Source organism: Papio anubis, chromosome 12 (assembly GCF_008728515.1).
Source record: "Papio anubis isolate 15944 chromosome 12, Panubis1.0, whole genome shotgun sequence".
Taxonomy (NCBI): Eukaryota; Metazoa; Chordata; class Mammalia; order Primates; family Cercopithecidae; genus Papio; species Papio anubis.
The window spans coordinates 23,052,839-23,075,241 of NC_044987.1; the positions used below are offsets into that span (position 1 = coordinate 23,052,839).

Consider the following 22,403-nt stretch of genomic DNA (forward strand, 5'->3'; position numbering starts at 1 on the left):
CATTGCTACCACCATTATCATCACCATCATCATTACCACCAACATCATCAATATCATCAATACCGTCATCACTGTCATCATCTAACCAGTACATCCCATGTCCCATTTCCTTAGGACCTATTCAAATGACTTGTTGGTTAATCTGGTAAATACCAAGCTCTCTTTGAGTGACAATGGCTTAATTTGTCACCCCACTCAGGAATATCTTTATTCAAGTTTGCAAGGGGCAAGAGAGTGACTTACTGAAAATTAATGCTAACAATTGTAGGCCCCATGGTGGGAGAGAAAGGAAGTTAGTTTTGGCCAAATGGACTTTTGGATGCTTCCCAGATCCCCTCCTCTGCAGCTGTCAGTTCTGGCCCAGAGATAAACTGCTTCACTGGGTTTTCTCCATTGTCCCACAATGCAGGTAAAGGAGACCTGAGCCCACAAACAGCATTTCCCCTTTCTCCATTAATTATAGTGTCATGGTGAAGGGAGAACTTCATTTTAATTTCAGTCCTACATAATGCAGTGCCTGGAGGAAAACAACAGAAGTGTTTGAGGTTGAGATTCTGAAGCATAAAAAGCACAGGTTAATTACCTTTGGCTTCACAGGCAGATTTCTGTGTACACAATTGTGTTTCATCTTTGTAACCTGAGGCTCTACTTTGAGGGTTTCTCAAGTAGAGAAATTACCCATGCTCTGTCCAGAGTCATGCTCGAGTTAAGAGCTCACAGGATGATGGGCATAAATACCACTGGAGCAGCCCTATGACTCTTGGGGCTCCCGTAAGAGAAGTCCCTCTCTGGAGAGAGATCGATTTGGCAATTCAGAAGGCTAAAGGGACTCATTCTGAAATTTTTGCTTTGGGGCTCCCACTTAATGTTCCACTCTGCAAAGCGGTGTTCAGTTCCATTGAAATTCTTCACCAAGTCAACACAAATTTCAATGTGGAAATGAGTGTGTGGAGACATTTCTGATGTATTATTATTATTATTATTATTATTTTGCTCTTGGCTGAAAACACAGTCAGACCTTTGTGCAGAATGTGGATTCTGAAAGACCATTGAATGCCGGTTGGGAGAATCTTTAAGGCATCTCAGGGGAACAGTTAGCACAAATACAGCACATGCCAACTTGCCTTGAGGCTGGGAAGGCTGAAGCTTTCTCTGTAGCACCCCCACTCTTCCTACATACTAACCCTGAGAGGATCTGGAAGGCACATCCCGTTGGCTGGTACAGGAGGCTTATTCCATTCATCCATCAAACAAATATTTGTTGAGCGTCTGCTAGTGCCAAACCTATTCCAGGTGCCAAGGATATAGCAGTGAACAAAAATAGGCAACAATCCTTCCTGACATAGAATTCCCTTTTCCTCAGGTTGGTTGAATATTGGTATTTTGTTCTCTCTGACTGTATGTGTGTGTGAATTATGTAAATATATCTTAGATTTTATATATAGATCTTAGATTTCTTAGATTGATATAAAATAACATGTAATAAAATTTAAATATATTGACATATTGTATTAGTCTGTAATCACGCTGCTAATAAAGACATACCTGAGACTGGATAATTTACAAAGGAAAGATGTTTAATTGACTCACAGTTCCACATGGCTGGGGAGGCCTCACAATCATGGCAGAAGGTGAATGAGCAACAAAATCACATCTTATGTGGCAGCAGGCAAGAGGGCGCGTGCAGGGAAACTCCCCTTTACAAAACCAGTAGATCTCCTGAGACTTATTCACTATCACGAGAACAGCATGGGAAAAACCTGCCTCCGTGATTCCATTACTTCCCATCGGGTCCCTCCCAAGACATGTAGGGATTATTACAATTCAATGTGAGATTTGGGTGGAGACACAGAGCCAAACCTTATCACATATCAATAATATATGAATAAAAATATATAATTATACATTCTTAGATTGTGTGTTCCAAGAAGGCAGGGGTTGAATTCATCCAATTATGTTTGTACAAGCCCAGAATGATACCATTCATTCATTCATTCATTCACTCAACACATACTTTCTGAGTGCCTACTGTGAATTAGGTGATGGGGATACAGTGATGGGCAGAAAACCCCTCAGAGATTATAGGCTAATTTAGTAAATATGAGAACAAAGATAGTGAGGCCATGGTATTTGTTGACATTTAATTTAAGTTTATGATGCACAAATCTTAAACCTTACATCCAAAGAGTCATGCTATATTCATTGCTAGTTGACACATTTTTTTTGCATGAATGACATTGCCCACCCTATGTACAACCTGGTTTTTAAAAATCTTTTTATTTTGAAATAGTTTTAGGTTTGCAGAAGGGCTGCAAAAATAAAGCACAGAGGATTCATATGCTCCCTTCTCCCTGCTTTCTTTTCCCTTTTATTTATTTATTTATTTTTTGAGATGGAGTCTGTCTGTGTCGCCCAGGCTGGAATCACTGCAAGTTCTGCCTCCCAGGTTCATGCCATTCTCCTGCCTCAGTCTGCCGAGTAGCTGGGACTACAGGCGCCCGCCACCATGCCCAGCTAATTTTTTGTGTTTTTAGTAGAGACGGGGTTTCACCATTCACAGGATGATCTTGATCTCCTGACCTCGTGATCCACCTGCCTCGGCCTCCCGAAGTGCTGGGATTACAGGTGTGAGCCACTGTGCCCGGCCCCAGTTTTCTTTAATGTTATCAACTTATGCAACTATGGTACATTTATCAAAACTAAGAAATTGGCATTTATGTAATACCATGAACTAACTTACAAACTTTATTTGGATTCACCAATTTCCCTATTTTTTTTTTTTTTTAAATGTTCCGGGTTCCAGTCAGGAACAGCCTATGAAATCATTCATTGTGACTCTTTAGCGTCCTCTGCTCTGTGAGTTTCTCAGTCTTGTTTTTATGACCTTGACAGTTTTGAGGAGTACTGGTAAGGTATTTTATAGAATGTCCCTCAGTTTGGGTTTGTTTGGTGTTGTCTTATGGTTATTCTGGAGCTATGGTTTTTTAGAAAGACTACTATAGAGGTGAAGAGGGCTTCTCGCTACATCCTGCCAAGGCTATATGATATGAACATGACTGGTCACAGGTGACATTAACATTGGTCACTTGGTTAAGGTGGTGTCTGCTAGGTCTCTCCATGGTGAGGTTATTTCTTCCCCTTCATACACTCTTTGTTAGAAGCTAGTCATTAACCAGCCCGCGTGGGAGTGGGAGAGATTAACCTCTATCTCCTAGAGGAAGCCTTCTTTCTTCTTGAGTTTTCCTCACTTATGTGTCTTGTCTTTGGGGATAAGGGCTTTAAGAATCATAAGATTATTTTCCTTTGAAGTGATGTTAAAGTTATGCTATATTAAAGTTTAGACATTTAATCTGTTTGTACTGAACTTTGTTTAGAACATTCTTCATCATTTAACATGAGCTTGTGCAATACAGACAAAGAAGGAGAGAGGGAGAGAGATGAATTTTCTTTGGAGTGTTCTAAAGTTCTTGTTATTTGTAAACTAACTCAAGTACTACAGATGCAATACCCTTTCCTCAGTTGAGAGCAGTTTTAGGAACTGCCTATTGTATTTTAAGATAAGAGACTCCATAGTAGTTCAATTCACATAACTGTAGAATCACAGAACACTAGGCCTGGGCACAATCATCTGCTCTGGTCTCCTCCCTTTACAGATGGGGAAACTGAGGCACAGAGAGGAAACATGACTTTTCCGAGGTTGCCCAGCCAGTCAGTGGGAGGCTGGGCCTCCTGCTTCTCAGGGTTCTTTTGCTGTAAATTCCTGTCTGACCTCCCCAGTAACAGAGGGGATTTACACCGTCTCCCCTCACTCCACGCTCACCCCATCTTCACCCATCCCGCCTCTCTCCAGGGCCTCCCATTTCTCTCGGTAGATCAGGAATAAGGCCTCTATCCAGACCATACTTAGGACAATGCAGGATTGCAAATACCGCCACACCTCAGTCCCACTCAGCCCACACCCACCACCCTGAGGGCAGAAGGACCTCTCAGGCTTCAGCCACTTCCCTGCATCCCAGCCCACCAACCTCAGCTGTGGCCTGCAAGTCCCACACCTCTTCTAGTCAGGCTCTGGTATAGGATGGAGACGCTGTGGTTTAAAAGTGGAAGCTCTCTAGTAAATCTGGAGTTCACTCTCAGAGACTGCCGTCCCGGAAACAAGGAGATCAATTCCCTTAGAAGACCACACCCGCTTAAAGCCATGGAGGGACTAAGCAAGTAAGTCTTACCTTCTCAGGAGGCAATATGACTCACAGTTTGCATTTGGGAGAGGAAACAGGAAAAACATTGCCCCCTTCCTCCTACCACCCACTTCCCCTGGGGCTAGAAAGTGAAGGGGTAAACATCTGGCTGAATTTGCCCTGCTCAGGAGATAGGTCATGTCTCCCCATGAAAGGAATGAAGCTTAAAATCCCACTGGGCTCCTATGTTCAAAGGGAGTCCAATGATCAAATTCACATGCGAATGCTTTCCAGTGGTTCCCTGGACAATGAAGTTTACAGGAGGTCAGGGGAAGAGCTTTCTCATGCCAGAGGCTAAGGGGTATCCAGGGGTTCAGTCAAAATATCTGACTGGCTGGAGTTTTCACATTGCCCATTTGGACAGTCTTGGCCACAGCTGGGGATCCTACAGGAAGCAGAGCCAAAGGTCATGAAAGCCTCCAAGGAAGCGGCTGCAATTGCGGCTTCAAGGGCACCTCCTGCATGGGGCTTCCACAGATTGGGCAACCCATGTGGTGACGTGAGTAAAGGTGAGGTTTGGGTGCCTCAGTTTCCCTCTGGGGTTGTGCTTCATCCACATATCCCTCTTGGTGTAGGATCTTCAGTTTTCATGCCTTTTCGCCCCATTAAGATCTCTCGGGAAAGCTCAAGAACTCTTTTATGCTAGCATGTAAATCACCGGCTCGGCCTCAAAATATTAGACCTTTACAGGCATCATTGCTTTTAAACAGGGATAAACATGGTTCTCAACCTTGGCCTTGCAGCAATATCACTTTTGATACATTTATCAAATACAGAAGACTGGGCCCCACTCAAACTCTATAATGTTAAAAACAAAAACAAAAACAAACAAAACTCCACAGGTGAATCTCACTCACCACCAGGCCTCACAGCCATCCCTAGTTTAAGTGAGAAGGAGTCACTGTGTGATTCCCAGACCAGCAGCATCACCTTCACCTGGAGCACAGAAATGCAAATTTTCACCCCGTCTCTACTGAAAATACAAAAAATTAGCCGGGTGTGCCTGTGGGCGCCTGTAGTCCCAGCTACTCGGGAGGCTGAGGTGGGAGAATGGCGTGAACCCGGGAGGCGGAGCTTGCAGTGAGCCGAGATGGCGCCACTGCACTGCAGCCTGGGCGACAGAGCGAGACTCAAAAAAAAAAAAAAAAAAAGGGGAAAAAAAAAAAAAAAAAAAAGATACGCAAATTTTCAGCCTGAACAAGACCTCCTGAATCAGAAACTCTGGAGGTGAGGCCTAGCAATCTGATGCATGCCAAAGTTTGAAAACCACTGCCTTAGGCTAAAGGACCAAGGTCTTACTGGAGCATTTTAGTTAAGATTTGGAGTAATGTGGTTGGAACGCAGGGGTGTCCTCTGAAACCACACTTGGTCAATGGTCGGCTGCTCTGTAAACACATAGAGCTATCTCTGATTGCTTGTCAATCTATTGAAGCTGTCTCAGACTTGCAGATGATTAGCGGTGTTGGAACCTTTTCTTTCCGTAGGAAAGACAGTGATGATTGACCTAAAGCGGCAGCAACACAGTGGCTAATTAGTGGTGGTGATGGTGGTCATGACTGCCCTCTTCTTTCCACTGATGCCCCACAAGCCACAGACTGTAAGTGAGGGTGGTAGACAGGGCAGAAGCAGAGGATAAGGTGGTGGTAGGGGAAGTTAATGATTTTATTTAAGAGAAATTATACTGAATTAGAGATCATGGAACTCTTGCACACAGTATTTCTTTAACTGTACATTTATCTTAAAAACAGTAATCCCAAAGCATCACTTGAAGCACAGTATCTTTACGGCCTGAAAGCACCGTAAATAAGAAGGATTTCCTGAACATTCGGCTGAAATGTGGTGACATTTCAATTCTATTCAATAAGCACTATTCTTAGTATTGGGATACATCAATGAACAAGAGACACTGTCTATAACCTCAGGATGTAGGAAGGAAAACAAATCAGTGAGAAGACAACCCCCCTTACCGCCTCTGCCCTTAAAGAGGAGACACAGATGCCCTGTGAACACCTACCACTTGGCTTGATCTGACATCTGGGACTCAGATGAGTCCTCTCTGGGTAAGTGATGTTTAATCTGAAAACTGAAAATTGAACAGGAATCAGTCAGGCAAAGGGATAGAGGAAAGTAAAGGAAAAGGTGGAGAGAAGAACATTCTAGGCAGAGAGAAGCACTGGTGTGAAGGCCTGGAGTAGAGAGAAATCCTGGTGTGGAAATTTTAAGAACTGCAAGCTGAATATGCTGTATCCTAGAAAGTATGGGGGGAATATGTTAGGAAATGAGGTTAGAAAGGCAGCCATCCCAGCTCCCACAGGGCCTAGGAAGTTAGATGAAGGATTTAGATTAGGGCCTAAGGGCAATTGGAAGGGCAATTGAAGGATTTAAAGCCATGGAAGAAGATGAGAGATTTGCATAAAATATAAATCTCTTGGCTACATTTGGAAAGTGGATTGGGGGAGGAATTGTGGGTATTTGGAGACAGTCAGGAGACGGGTGTCATATGGATTAAATTTACAAATGTTTGCTTAGGGAAAATATGAAACGAGCTAAGAAATTAGAAGATTAAAATGTGTGCTTCATCTTATGCTCTTTTTCAGCCCTAGTTTCGTTTCTTTGAATGAAACAGCTCTATGAGAGCTCTCTTCAGAGTTTGTATGTTCTCAACACTGTTCCTAGCCAGTGGCATGAATAAATCAACCTACACTAATTGAAAATTAGCTGTGGGCAAACATTTTAAAACACTGCTGGGCACCATGGGGGATTCCAGGAAGGCTCGGTCCTTGCCTGTGAGAAACTAACAATTGAGTAATGAAAATAAACAGAAACTCTTAACTCTTAGCTGTTCATTGAAGATTCAAGCACCATGTGAATAATTATCAAAAAGTGAGGAACTGAATCATAAACACTGTAAAAGGAGGGTTAGAAATGATTTCAGGGAAGTGTAGGTATTGGGCACCTACATCCTTCCTTTGAAGGATGCTGGGAGGTGGGCGGACCCATATGATTGAGAACACATTGAGGGTGGGAGTAGCGTGAACTTAGGCCTAGTGGTTGCATCCCCATTTGGTGTTACATTTGTCTTGATTTTCAGGGAAGGTTGACTGACCCTCAGACACAATAGAAAAGTATACTAGCTGTTGCCAAAAAACAAGGGGGTAGTGAAATGTTCCCATCTTAATTAGTGGTCACTTTTCTGCCACACCTGCTGGAACTGCAGCAGAATGGGGACATGTGGGTAGACTTGGTTGGCAAGGGAAATGGGGCTGACTTGGGAGAGGCCTGGAAAGGGCAGAGGGGACAGGGAGTGCTGTGGGCCATCCATAACCCTGGCTGGTCACTCTGGAAATCAAGGTGACTGGGTTTCAGAATGTTACCTAGTGCCGAGGCAGTTTACAAGTTACATATAACAGGAGGGACCATTCTAAAAACTCTATCCCCAAAGCCCCAACTCTTTGCCCCTTAGCATGGAGACAATCTGTTCTTATGTAGGAGTTCAACTGCTCTGAAGGGGACATTGGCTCTGAATTGCTCTCAAGTCTCAAGTATCATTTGCTACTTGATGGCCACCTGCCACCATCCTGGGCAGGGGCTGCGGAGAAGGTTGAAGGGCACAGGGACTGAAACTGTCCTGCAACAGCAGCGTCAGGTCTGGGCTGGGCTGGGAGAAGATGGGCATGCCTCCAGGGTGGCTTCTGCGAGATACCTGTACCGGCTGGTGGACCAGGTTGAGGGACTGTGCAAAGTGATCAAGGTGATGTAGGAGGCGTGCCTCTAAGTTTGGCTGGAAGACGTTTGTCTTCAGGGTGAGTTCAAGGGGACATTGCCTAGGGCAGAGTATCTCCAACTCTGTATGTTCTCTGGAGATGCTTGTGGGGCTGCCTGGACTGAGGGCTAGGGAAGCCAAAGGAGTGGGAAGACCCCAAAGACAGCCTATTGGCCCCACCTGCTCCCTTTTCACTGAAGTTGTGGCTTTTCTATCTGCTTTATATTTTGGAGAACTGCTTAATAATTTATTTGAAAAAGAAAAGGATGCTGCTGACAGAAACCAGTTGAAAATCTTTGTCGTTTGAACAGCCTTTTCACAACGTGCTCTTTTGGTCCCATGCCTACCATGCTTGAAGGCATGTCCCTAAAATAGGGGAGGTCCTTGACTCTCAGACACCAACAGGGATGACAGTACTGAACCCAGGACCTGCTCAGTGTGTACATACTCTGCTGGAGTGCTGGGATGCAACTCTGCTGGGGTTGCCGGGAGCAGGGATGGGAGCAGCAGCCAGTGAACTGCCAGCAGGAGGAAGAACAATGGGCTAGTGTGAGTGCTGCCTGAGGGGGCCTGAGGAGGTGACAGTCCACCGGGGCTGCGGAGGCGTGTTTGTCCAGGCAGGAAGCCACATGGGACCTCAGGCCGGTCTCCCCTGGCACAGCTCCTGACCGCACCTGCAGCAGAGCCCCTGGGTGCCTTCAGGATGGAGGAGCTGTTGCTGGATGGCCAAGCCCACCTGGCCTGGGCCAATTTCTTCCTTACTTCCTGGTTGTGGTTGAGGACTGCCCTCTCTGCTCCAGGAAAAATTCTCCACTATCTTCAGGCCATTTGGCCTTCCTCCTTAGTCACCTCATGGACTCACTATCCAGGAGCCAGATTCCCTGAGCTGAGAGGACTAAGTTCCAATGAAATGGCTTCTGAGGGGGAGAAAACTCATGGATAGGACACCTCATAGATTCTCCATCTATATACATGGAATGAATGATTTTATGAGCATCTCAGGCTTTTCCACTCTATTGAGACTATTAGACCAACAAAGATAGGACCATATCTTGGTAAGTGACAGTTGTTTTTATCACCAGATGACAACTTTCTTGTGTCAGTTACTTGAAGACGAGGTCTGCCTCTCAAACCAGGCACAGGGCTGGCCACAAGTGTCTGAAGAGGAGGTCAAAGTGGGCCCATATAGAGATAAACAGTAGAAATGAAGAGGATGTGGAGGTGGACCAGACATTAATTTTCACACTGGTTATGTGTATTAGTCTGTTTTCATGCTGTTGATAAAGCTATAGCCAAGACTGGGTATCTTATAAAGAAAAAGAAGTTTAATGGACTCACGGTTCCATATGGCTGTGGGGGCCTCACAATCATGGCGGAAGGCAAAAGGCATGTCTTACGTGGCAGCAGACAAGAGAGAATGAGAACCAAGCAAAAGGGGTTTCCCCTAATAAAACCATCAGATCTCGTGAGACTTATTCAGTGCCACAAGAACAGTATGGGGGAAACTGCCCCCATGATTCAGTTACCTCCCACCGGGTCTCTCCCACAACATGTGGGAATTATAGGAGCCTCAATTCAAGATGAGATTTGGGTGGGGACACAGCCAAACCATATCAGTATGGAAAGGGCAGGAACTTTGGGCCACAGGAATGGGCTGGCTACAGCAAGTTCAGAAAGCTGGACTCATCAACTTAACCTCTTCCCCATGCCTAGTGTTCCCTGGGTTATTCCTAGCGTGCTCTCTCTTGTTCAGTGCTTAGCAATACGATGGCCATTTCTTGGTGAGGCTTCATGGTGTGCCTTTTGATGCAGCATCTGAGTTGATCCTTGTGACACCCTGGTGAGGATCTCTTGTATCTATATTGTACAGGTGATGAAATCAAGACACAGAGCATTAAGTGCTTTTGCTCAAGGTAACAGTTTTAAGAGGTAGACCTGAGATTTGAACCCAGATCTATTTGATTCCAGAGATCAAATTCTTCATTGCTGTTTGCTATGGAGTTTCTTAGACAGTACCAGTTTGTCTTAACTGTGCTGAGTATTTCTAAGAGCAGAGTTCGAGTTCACATTTGCATGAAGCTTTTCAAAGGGTAGTGGAGCTCCCAGAGTTTAATCAGCATGAAGTGGAGCTTGGGGACAGGTCATGTCACTTGGTCAGTAATCCTTCCCTCCTAGAGCATCTCCCTCTCCTCCTCATGCTAGACCTTCGACACTCTGGTTTTGCTCTAGTAACTGGGGAGTTTTTCCTCCTGGCTTTTCTCTGCAACCTCTTCCCATCTGTCCCCAAAGCTGAGAGTGGCTAAAGAGGAAATGGTGATGGTGCATCCTGTATTTGGGACTAGAGTAGTAGATATCAAAGTATACAGTTCTTTGGGCAACCAGCATCCTGGAGACCTGAACTCAGCTACCTCCGGGCTTCAGTGTGTCCTTCTCAGGCAACCGTGGGTTCTGTGCACCCTAGTCAGCCACTGCTGCTGCTGCTTGAGGGTGTGGAGGGCTGCAAGGAACAGGTGTTTCAATGTTGCTCTTTGCTTTGGTTGCTCTAATCAGTCCAAGCTGACATCACAGCCTCTGAGAGATGAGTGAATATGACCATTTAGATTAGATAAAGTGACTCATTGTAATTTACAAACTGTGATTTACTAATCTGGTTCCTCGACTCAGAGTAATAAGAGATCCATGATAACAGTGGATTTGGAGGAAACTTGGGGGAGATCCAGACAGCATCAGGCTGCAGTGCTATCCCTCCTAGCAATCTTTGCCCTCATTTTGATGTGTATGTTCATGAATCTAGGTGACTATACGGTATAATCTGTCATTACTCTGTGGTGTATTCTCACACTTCTCTGTAGTTCAGACAGTACCATAAGACTCCCTTCAGGGCCCAGGCTCAAGCCTATCCATGGGATTGCAAGAATGGCTATCCCTTTTGGGTGCTTACTATTTGCCAGGCACTGTTGTACTGTTTTACACACACTCAATAATCTCACCCTCACAAGAATTCTATAATGTACATACCCAGAGGAGACAAGGTTAGTGGAGGCAGGATCAAACCCAAGCATTTGACTGGCAGGTCTGGGCTCTTAGCTAGCAAACTATGTTACCACTGTGCTGGCTGGAATGTCTATTCTCCCAAAAACTCAGAGCCAAGCAGTGAGGGATGAAGGAGCCGGGTGAGGTCCTGCTTTCTGAACAAGATAGCTAGGTGTTATAGAAGAGAACCAGATAAGGCAGTGGTTCTCACATGTGATCCCTGGACCGGCAGCCTCAGCATCACCTCAGAATTTGTTAGAAATGCAAGCCCTCCGGTCCTGTCCTGGACCTACCAAATCAGAAACCCTGGGAATGGTGATTTGGATGCATGACAAAGTTTGAATCCACTGGAGGCCAGGCATGGTGGCTCACGCCTGTAATTCTAGCACTTTGGGAGGCCGAGGCGGGCGGATCACAAGGTCAGGAGATCAAGACCATCCTGGCTAACATGGTGAAACCTCATCTCTACTAAGAATACGAAAAATTAGCTGGGTGAGGTGGAGGGTACCTGTAGTCCCAGCTACTTGGGAGGCTGAGGCAGGAGAATGGCATTAACCTGGGAGGCGGAGCTTGCAGTGAGCCGAGATCGTGCCACTGCACTCTAGCCTGGGTGACAGAGCAAGACTCTGTCTCAAAAAAGAAAAAAAAAAGAAAAGAAAAAGAAACTCACTGGAAAAGGGAAGCTGGAGGCTAGGTTCTAGGGCTATCTCTGCCCTTGCCTAGCTAGGTAACCATAGGCAGGTAATTTCACCTCTCTGGTCCTATTTCCTCATTTTAAAAATGAAGCGTTCACTCTAGATTTAGTCACTTTTCATTAATTCAGCAAACATTTATTGAGTGCTTACTGTGTGACTGATTCCGAGAATGCAGAGACATGAAGCTTTCAGAATGGAACAGAATGAGAGCCACGTGGCTTGGGATCATCTGTGGTTACCACTCCAGGTTCAACCCTAGTTAATTCTTGCTGAAACACTTGTTAGAAAGACTCTCTCTAACCTCCCACCCTTTCTCCTAACTCTGATTTATCTTCACACTGTTGCCAAAGCCACTTTTAAAAGAAGCGTGACTGTGACCCTGTCACTCCTCAGTGAAAAACCTGCCACGGCTACCTATTGCCCATATTTTCCCAATGGAACACAAATGGAACACAATTGGAAAGACATTTCCAAGGATCACAAGCAGCTTGGAACACAATTTCAAGGACCAGAATGATGCAACACAATTCCAAACTACTTGTGATCCTTGGAAAGGCGAGAGGCCTCAGACATAACTCTGCCTGTGCCACCCAGGCCTGTAGGATGGTGAGGAGAAAGAAGTCCTGGCCAGCAGAGGTTCTAGGTTCTGTGGAACCTGAGTCCAGTGGCTAAAAAAAGAAAATAAAGACTAGGATTCTCATGCAACATTTGGCAAAACTCTATACTTCCTTGAGGCTCCCATGACATTTCTCCTAGATAAACCTGGCTACATTCCTGCCTGTATTTCAAAACCTATAAAAAATTTGGAGCAACAGAAAATGGGTATGTTGGCTCAAGACTCAAGACTCTCAAAAGTATGAGTTTGGAGTCTATTGAAGCAACTGGGGCCATTGTCTTCAACAATCAGCATGAATAGGATCCCTGGGGCTTGATGACTGTAGTTAACCTAGGTGGGCTGGAGAACTTACTCTCCAAATTCAGATGCAGCCACTGATGTCTATATGCCCTTAGTGCCCACTTCCTGTGGCATGACTGAGCTTAGAGCTCCCTGAGCTCAGTTCCTACTTTGTTATTGTGAGGGCAGTAGCTGGTGCTCAATTGATATTTTTGAATTTGTTGCATGTAGAATATCTAGGTTGGATGCCATTGGTGGTTTTTATCTGTATCCCTTAGCTGGGTTTTTAGAAATGCTTTTCTGAATGTGCCCAAGATGTTGATTTTGAAAGATACTTTATGACCCACTGCTTTCCTTGTTCTGATGGGAAGATATTTGTTGTGGCTGCCTCTCCTCTACCTCTCCCCATTTCCACTGGAATGTAAGCTCTAAGAAGTCAGGAGGCTTACTTTCCTTGTTCACGGCTCCATCCTTAATGCCAAATACAGACTGGATGACAGTGGGATGACATTCAGCAAATATTTGCTGAATGAATGAATGAATGAATGAATGCATGAGTGAATGAATGGATGGATGGATGAATGAATGATCAGCTGTCTGAGACTTAACTTTCTTGTGTGTGTGCATGTTGTGGGGAATAATGTGATGTGGTGATTATAAGTTATGGAGTCAGATTGCCCAGATTATAATCCTGGCTCTTTTCCTTAAAAACTGTGTGTTTTAGCCAAGTTTCTTAACCTCACTCTGTTTCCTCATATGTAAAATGAGGCTAATACTTCAAAGCATTGTTATGAGGATTAAATGAACTAATATGTGTAAAGTATTTAGAACAGTTCCTCGCATATGGTCAGTGCTCCAGAAGTCTTAGCTATCACTGGCTCTGTGAGCTGGAAGACACACATGGAACTCCTGGAGTTGTTTTATCTCCCTTCTGTCTCCCTCCACTTTTGTTTTTTTATGGTGTTATTGTGTCTATTTATGGGACACATTAATTAAGAGAGACTTTTTTAAAAGAAAAAAGTACTCATGCCAGTCAGTTTATATTTATTGTGTGCCTGTTACATTTATTACTTTTTTCTAAAAAAAAATTAGTATTTTCTCCCACAGATAGTGATAGCAACACTGGGCTCAAGTCAAAATCTTTCACATTCCTTATTAATGAAAAAATAGTAATAACAGTACCATTATAATATATATATAATAGTAATAACAGTAAAAACAGTAATAACTACCAGTTATAGAGTCTTTTCTATATTCTGGGCATTGTGCACTTTGGTGGACCAGGGATCATGGATACCCAGGTATTGATCGAATGTCAGACTTTGTCTCTGGGTTCACTGAGGCCAGGCTTAGCTTACATTGTGCTTTAGTCTCACTCTAGTGTTACTATGGCCAAAAAAACACCTCATGTAGAGTTAATCCTTAACTGAACTGACTGCTCTATCTTTGCAAGCAGATTTCTTTTTTTTCTTTTAGACCTTCAAAATGTCTAAAATTTTGAGTTGTCATTATCTCTTTCTCACCGTTTCCTCTTTTTTTTCCTACACTAACGTTTCTATTTATATCTCCTTTTCATTTTCTCTGTCTCTTCATTCATTCATTTATTCAAGTTGCTTTCCCATCAAATTATAGAAGTGGTAGTTGAAAAACAGCAGCACAGCTGCCAGCCCTATAGCTCCACCCGTGACCGAAAGTTGCCCAGGAGCATGGCACGCATGCAAATAGACTTGTCTTCACATGTTGGATCCTTTTTCTTTTTATAGGAAACTATACCTTTGATTCATAAGGAAATGGACTTTGGCTTTATTGTAATTCCTATTTTCATGGTGTTTCAGCACAAATCATGAAATACAACTGGTGAAACTCCTGAGTCACTGGAGGGCTTGAAGTTTCAGGAAGAGGAAGAGGAGGAGGTTCCTGTGTGGCATCTTCAGAAAGAAGGATGTTTGGCAAGTATTACCTCGATCACTTGACAAACTCCTTTCACTTTACTCCTTTGAGCCTTTAGCTTAAGGGGAACAGGGCATTGGTCAGTAATTGATTAAACTACCAGCATCCCCAATATATGGTTTTTGGGAGGCTCTGGCCCCTTGTGGGCTTTTAAATGCTGCACAGAGAAGAAATGAGGCTGAGAGCTTTGAGTCCTGGACAGGCAGAGTGTGTGCCAGGTCATAGGGTCACTGGATCACTATTCCTTGGGAGAACCATAGGAATGCAATTGTTTCTGGGTGTGGAGCGTTCATGAAGCCAAGCTCCCTGTTGTGTGTGGGAAATGATGGTTATGTGTTTAGCTAGACAAAGGATGTTCCATGCTACTCTTAAGCTGGAGGCTTTTGTTTTTCTTGGTAATCAGGGTGTTCTAGGGGCATTCCAATGAAGAATACTTGAAAGGGGATAGATAGAAAAGGAGATCTTGAGAAAAAAGGAAGGACTAGTGTTTGGTTGTCTAGGGTTGTGCTTCCAAAATCCCAAAGCAATGTCACCTGAATTTTTTTTTTTAAACACCTCCAAACCAGCCAGCCAACCAACCAACCAACCAACCAACCAACCAAGCAACCAAGCAACCAAGCAACTAAGCAACCAAGCAACCAAGCAACAGAGTCATGGCCACTCCAGATCTACTGAGTCAGGTTCTCTAGAGGTGGGGCCCAATGAATATCTCTTCATAGTAAGTGTCCCATGTAATTTAGATGGAAATTGTTCTCTAGGAATTCTTGTGGGACTTTCAGTTATAAGAAAAATACATCAGGTTTTTCATACCAGCAATAACTTGCTTGAGCATAGGGACTTTCTTACCTTATTATCCCTAACATTATTTCCAGCACAAAGTTTGTGTCAATAAGTATTTGTAGAAGTATCATGGAAAATATTTCTTGAAGGTGGCCACTGACTGTGCAGGAAGTGGGGAAAAATAATGTTGGTAACATGGAGGCAAAACTGTCAAATAAAGCCCAATGTTCAGTGTGTGGTGCTAAGTAATGGTAAAGAAAAAAAAAGGTTTCTCTGCCTTGGACAGACCACATGGTGAGTAGAATAGCCCGGAAACATTTTCTTTTTGCAAAGACTATTTTTCCCCCAAACTCCATGGCATAATAGCACCAAAAGTAATAACTATCAGGCTTTCTTGATCATCTTCCAAGATCATTTATGGCAGTCTCAGGCCAAAGATAATAATTAAAGCCACCTGGTCCTTGGTTTTCTCATCAGCAAAATAGGGCATGGACACTTGCCAGCTGCCTGTGTTAATGCAAGTTTGTCAGAGTGGCTAGAGGCCATCTGTCTAGTACCAGAGGGAGTTCAGGAATGGTCATAAAGAGAGTTGGGCACCTTCCAGCCTGCCGTGGAGGCCAGGCTGTCACACACAATAAAGCCCTGGCTTCTGAACACTGGCACTCATCCAGGCGCCACTTGGGTTGATGCAATCTCTATTTGATCAGATGAATATGATTTCCTTTTCATTGTGCCTAGTCACAATGTCTAATTATTGAAGGCACAATAAAGCTAAAATTCCAATGATTAGGCCTATTCCTAGATAAGAACCTGCCATCCAGCAGTCAGCCATATTTGCAGATGATGTCTGAGAACTTGGGATGAGAGGTGGTTTGGATCTTCCTGTTTCTTCAGAATCAGAATCAGAAGATTTCGTTTTTATAATAATGGGTAGCAGGGCCTGATCTTTTGCGGGCCTGATCTTTTGCAGGCCTGATCTTTTCTCACAAAACTTGAAATTGGCAAAGTTTGAAGGGCTCCCTAGTGTGCATGAATTTTGAGATCAAAGATATGAAAGGGAATTCAGTGATATATTCTCTTGATCTGAATGGAACAATAAAATTAGTGTATGTAGAAAACTCTATACTAGCCTATCAATGCAACAATTATTATTATTATTTCAACTTGGAAGAGGAGGAAATTAAAGCTAGGAGAGTTTAAACAATGTGACCAAGGGCACATTGCTAGCACTGCAGCCAGATTCCAAACCAGGCTCTCTGACTCTAAATTAAATAATCTCTTCACTATATCCTGCTGCCTAACCCAGAGGGAAATTATGCATAAGAATGAAATGATATACATTTGCCAGAGAAATGAGAAATGGGCTTGTTTAGCTGACTCAGTATGTAAAGAATATGTGGGAAATTGCCTGAAGGCAACAGTGGACTTCGGTATTTTACCTGTGGATTACCCATTTTACCTTGGAGCCCATTACTGTCCTAACTGGACATAAAGCAACTTATCTTTTATGTATTTAAAAATTTGATATCATAGTATTTCTCTATAATAAACAGTGGTTCTTAACTTTGAGACTCTCATGAACGCTATGAACTGTCTTCCAAAGAAAATATGTATATACACATAGGATTCATGGCCCCCCTTTAAAATCACCCTGGTCCTCCCCTCTACTCCCATGTGTCAGGTCAAGAAATCCTCTACAGATCTGACTTTACAAATTGCCCTGAATTTCTGGGCCATAGAAAATCTTCATAGTTCAGAGGTTGTTGAGCCTCTAGGCCATCAATTTTTCTATGCACTAGTCCATGTCTGAGTTGATGACAAATCGTTTATTGAAAGGTCATATGAATTTTCTTTCTACCCAACACTGGATATCTAGCTATATGATACTAAACATTTCTGTTTTTTTCACTGCTATATCCCTAAAGTCTGGAATAGAACTTGGCACAATTACATGGTATAATTTATATGTTTTATTTTTTATATTCTATATACAAAAAATTATGTGTAAAATTGTGTGTAAAAATGTTTGGAAATTAATTACGAAAATGCAATAAGACAACTTGTTCTTTGTTGCTCAGGCTGGAATGCAGTGGCATGATCACAGCTCACCTTGACCTACTTGGCTCTAGTAATCCTCCAACCTCCACCTTCAAGTAGCTATAGGCACATACCACCATGCCTGGCTAATTTTTAATTTTTTTTTGTGGAAATTGGGTCTCACTATGTTGTCTAGGCTGGTCTTGAACTTTTGGGCTCAAGCGATCCTCCCACCTTGGCCTCCCAGAGTGCTGGGATTGCAGGTGTGAGCCAATGCACCGGGCCAGCAACTTGTTCTTAAAGGGAATTTGTTTACAACTTCTCTATTATGTATAACATCACTCTAGATTTTTGGCATATAAACTTTCTCAAGTTAAGGAAGTTTCCTTCTAGTCCTAAGTTTCTAAGAGTTATTTTTCTTAAATTACAAATAGATGTTGGACTTTATCAAATGTTTAGATATTTGATTGAGATAATTTAATAATTTTTCTCCTAAAGTTTATCAATGTGGTGAATTACACTGATAGGTTTTCTAAGAATAAACCATCCTTGCATTCCTGGGATAAATCTTACATATTATAATGTATTATTATTATATCATGATGTATTAGTCCTTAATATACTATTGAATTCAGCAAGCAAATATTTTGTTCAGGATTTTTGAATTGATGTTCACAAATTAGATGGCCTATAATTTTCTTTTCTTATATTGACCTTATTTAGTTTTAGAATCAAGATTACATGATTGGATCTTTAAAGTAATTTAAATTTAATGCAGAAATCTGTCTTTTAATTGGTGAATTTAATCTTCTTAAATTCATTATTGTTACTGAGCTAGTAGAACCTATCCTGCCAACTTATTCCTGTTTTCCATTCATTGTAATTTTTAAATATATCCTTCCCGTTTTTCATAGAAAGATTCAGTTTCTCTCAGAATGCTCAAAAGTTAAATGTTTAAAATTTAAAAGCTAAACTTTTAAACATTAAAAGTTAAACACAATGTTTAAAATTTCATTTATGAAAAAGTTAGAATGTTTAAAAGTTTAACTTTTTTGTTTTGTTATAATGTTTTTGTTATTAATTTTTTTTTGTTTTTATGATAAGAACAAAAGTGGCAGTTGCCTCTTATTTCAGATCCATTTTTGTGTTTATTTGTCCTTCCGATCCACTTTTATGTTTATTTGTCCCTATTGATTTCTTAAATTTATTGATAGCTGTATTTTTTCCTTAGAAAACAAAAGCACTAGTGCATTTTGATTTCTCTTTGATCTCCTCAAGGGTCACATTTTGGAAAATTAAATATAATATAATACAAATGGTATTCTCTGGACTTGTGTAATCATGTTATTTTAAAGATATTTTGTTTTGTGTTGTTATGGATGAATTTTCTCCTTTTCCCAGCTTTAAGAAAATTCCTATAATATACTTTATCCAGTATTTGATTACCTTTTGCTCTCATATTTCTTGCAACATCCTCCTGGGTCACTCTTTTCTTTTGAATGCTTTCTCTAAGAGCAGTTTTAATGGGAGTCTTGTAGGGTTGAAGATGTTTTCACTATGCTACAATATTTGAATGGAAATTTGGCTAGATTTAAAATTATAGGTTCAGTGTTCATTTTCTTAAATACTTTAAAAATATTTCTTCATTATCTGCTTGCATCTAGTTTTGCTGTGGAGAAGTATACTGTCATTTTGATTCTTGTTCCTTAGCTATAAATATATTCTTTTTCTCAGTAAGCTTTTAGAATGTCCTCTTTGTACTGGTTGTTTTAAAGTTTCATTATAACGTATCGAAGTGTTTGTTTTACCTTACCTCTATTGTTGTCCATGAGGCCTTTCAATCAAAGATTTTTCATCTTTTTTTTTTTTTTTTTCAATTTTAGGAATTTGTCATTTCTGTAAGACAAGGACAAGGCAAGAATAACCACTATTTCCATTGTTACTTGTCATAGTACTGGCCAACACTATAGGAAAGGAAAAAAATAAGAGATGGAAGAATTGGAAAGGAAAAAATAAAACTGCCATTGCTTTCAGAAGAGATCACCTTCTACTTAGAAAGACTATGATAACCAACAAACTATTAGAATACATAAAATAGTTCAGCAAGGTTTCTAGAAATAAGATAAACTCTCAAATATTGGAATTTTTCTATAGCATCACTAACCAACTAGAAAATTATATAAAAAACAAGATGCCATTCACAATGTCAACAGAAACTATAGCATAATTGAGAATGTTTATTTAAGAATTATACTATGCTCCTGTGGAGAAAATTTTAAAACTCTAATAATAAAAGACATGGAATATGATCTGAAGAGATGGAGAGCTATCCCATGCTCAGCTGGGCCAAATTAATTTTATAATGACATCACTCTTGCTTGAAGTAATCTATAAATTCAATGAAAACCAATACAAATTTCAGTTTTTTTTTTTTTTGGGGGGGGTACAGGGGGAGTCTCTCCCTGTTGCCCAGGCTGGAGTGCAGTGGCGCGATCTTGGCTCACTGCAACCTCCATCTCCTGGGTTCAAGCTATTCTCCTGCCTCAGCCTCCTATGTAGCTGGGATTATAGGTGCTCACCACCATGCCCAGCTGATTTTTGTATTTTTAGTAGAGACGGGGTTTTGCCATTTTGGCCAGGCTGGTCTCGAACTCCTGACCTCAGGTGATCCATCTGCCTCGGCCTCCCAAAGTCCTGGGATTACAGGCGTGAGCCATGGTGCTGGCTGGATTTTTTGAGGAACTTGATAAACTTATTTGAAAAATTTAAGCTGTACTATAATAAATAACAATAAAAACTATAAGGTACAAGAACAATGAGACCAGTAAAATAAAATAGGTCCATGTACATAAAGTATGTATTTATATTTAACAAAAGCATACTATGAATAAAGTTAGCAGATGACAAGAGTGAAGAAATTTGTGTTAAGTAAAACTGAAAATATCTAGAACTGTACATCTAGAATACAGATGTGCCAAGAATTTCTGCTGATCAACAAGGAAAAGAGCAATCCCAGTATAGAAATTGGCAAAGGAATGAACAGACATTTTAAACTGGCAAGAACAGATACTACACTTGATCTTAGCCAAAAGGCCAAGAAGTGGTTGAAGGGGTATTTTGGAGAAGAGAAACTCCATAGGGTTAACATGCATAGGAAGACATGCTTACATTTATTAGTATTAGTAATGTGAAATAAACCACGATGCTATCACTGCACTATTACACTAAAAACAAACAAACAAACAAAAAAAAACAAAGAAAACCACTACACTGTTGCTATCACTACATCTACCACACTGGCAACATTTAGACCTTGGATAATGCCAAGTTTGGCGGTAAAGTGGAAATATGAGAGCTGGTGGAAGAATGAACTGCTGGTGGAAGTCTTGGACAGCAATTTGTTTGTATTCAGTCAGATTAAACATATGCCTATTCTTTGGCCCAGTAATTCCACCTCTGGGTATATAACCTCAAGGAAATTTTCACATGCCTCTGAAAAAAGATGCATATAAGAATGTTCATCGATGCTTTGTTTGTGGAAGAGGAAGCTGGAGACAATCTGCTTAAGTGAAATGCAGTGCTCGCACACCATAGAATACTTTGCAGGTGTTAGAAGTGATGCACGGAATGTCTACATCGATGTGGATAGATCTTACAACACTGTGCTGAATTAAAAAAATAAGAAACGATGTGAAATGCATAATATAACATCATCTACATGAGTTAAAAATCTAGACATGCCAAACAATACATATCTTATAAGAACAGGCACAAATGTCTACAAATAAAAGCTTCAACATCAACCACTGAAAAGAGTTGCCCTGATTGGAATGGTGGGTGGGTGGTGGGGGTATGAGGGGACAGGAAAAAGAATAGACATGGAAAATAAGGGGGAAAGTAGATGAATGAATAAATAAATTATGGGGCAAAATAAGATAGGGGCTTTCAGAAATCAAAAATGATGAGAAGGAAGATGATTAAAGGCTAAATGAAAAGAAAAGATCAAGACTTGGCAGAGGTAATGGCATATAATAAGCACTCTGTAAATATTTATTAAATGATGGAAGAAATGAAGTCGATGGTGAATCTTTTTGCAAGGCTAAAATTTCTTTTGCAGTATGAATCAGTGCTCTTTAATAAATTATTTTAGAAGTTTTGATCTTGGCATATCAAATTCCTTAAAATGTGAGCACACCTGTATTTGGAGACATCTGGATCATGTTCACAGATTTTTTTTCTTTTCTTCCACTTCTTGAGACACTGCATAAACATAGGCGCCTCTTTTGAACTATGCCATGCAGTTTGACTTTTGATTCTAAGTCACAGAAAATGTTTTCCTGGAAAATATTTGCTGTTTTGATGAAGCTTGATTCCAAAGCATCTGCCTATATATGGTCACTGATATGCAGGGTATTTGCTGGAAGAAATGAGCTGGAATCTGCCTCATGAGCTTTGAGGCCATAAGAGTGGATGGGTTTATTGCTGGCCATGATGGTGGGCTTGCCTACTGACATTTTGTTTTTCTGCCACTGTACAAGATCTGATTTGTCAGAGTAGCTGTCGGTCTCACCTTTTCCTTTGCTCTTTTCAACGGACAGAAATTTATCCCATGAGATATAGCTTCTATTGATCTGCTTCAGGTTTTAATAATAATGATCCTATATTACTACTAACAAACATGGCTGACACTTGGCATTTACTGCTTTCAACTTAATAAATATCTTTTAGTGTAATTATTTAGAGCTCTGACTCTAGTCAGATGAACTTGGGTCTGGCATCAACCTATAACCTGATAGCTTGGTGACATTAGACAGATGAAATTCCCTAAGCATTTGTTTGTTTCTCTGAACAATACAGACAGAAGTTTCCTTACAGCGTTGTTGTGGTGACTAGATTAGGTAACGTATTTAAGGCTTAACATGGAGCCTCCTGCACAGTAAGTGGTTATTATTATTACTTTGTGGAAATCGTTGTGCTAGGCCTGTGGGGAGAAACTGAGATGAATAGGAAAA

General features: G+C 41.4%; 1 non-coding gene across 1 annotated transcript; it reads right to left on the reverse strand.

The window, feature by feature from the left end:
- Nucleotides 1-20,310: 20,310 nt before the first annotated feature.
- Nucleotides 20,311-20,496, reverse strand: LOC116269947. Its single transcript, XR_004177746.1, has one exon. It is a non-coding gene; the product is annotated as a U2 spliceosomal RNA (small nuclear RNA).
- Between the last annotated feature and the right edge of the window lie 1,907 nt (nucleotides 20,497-22,403).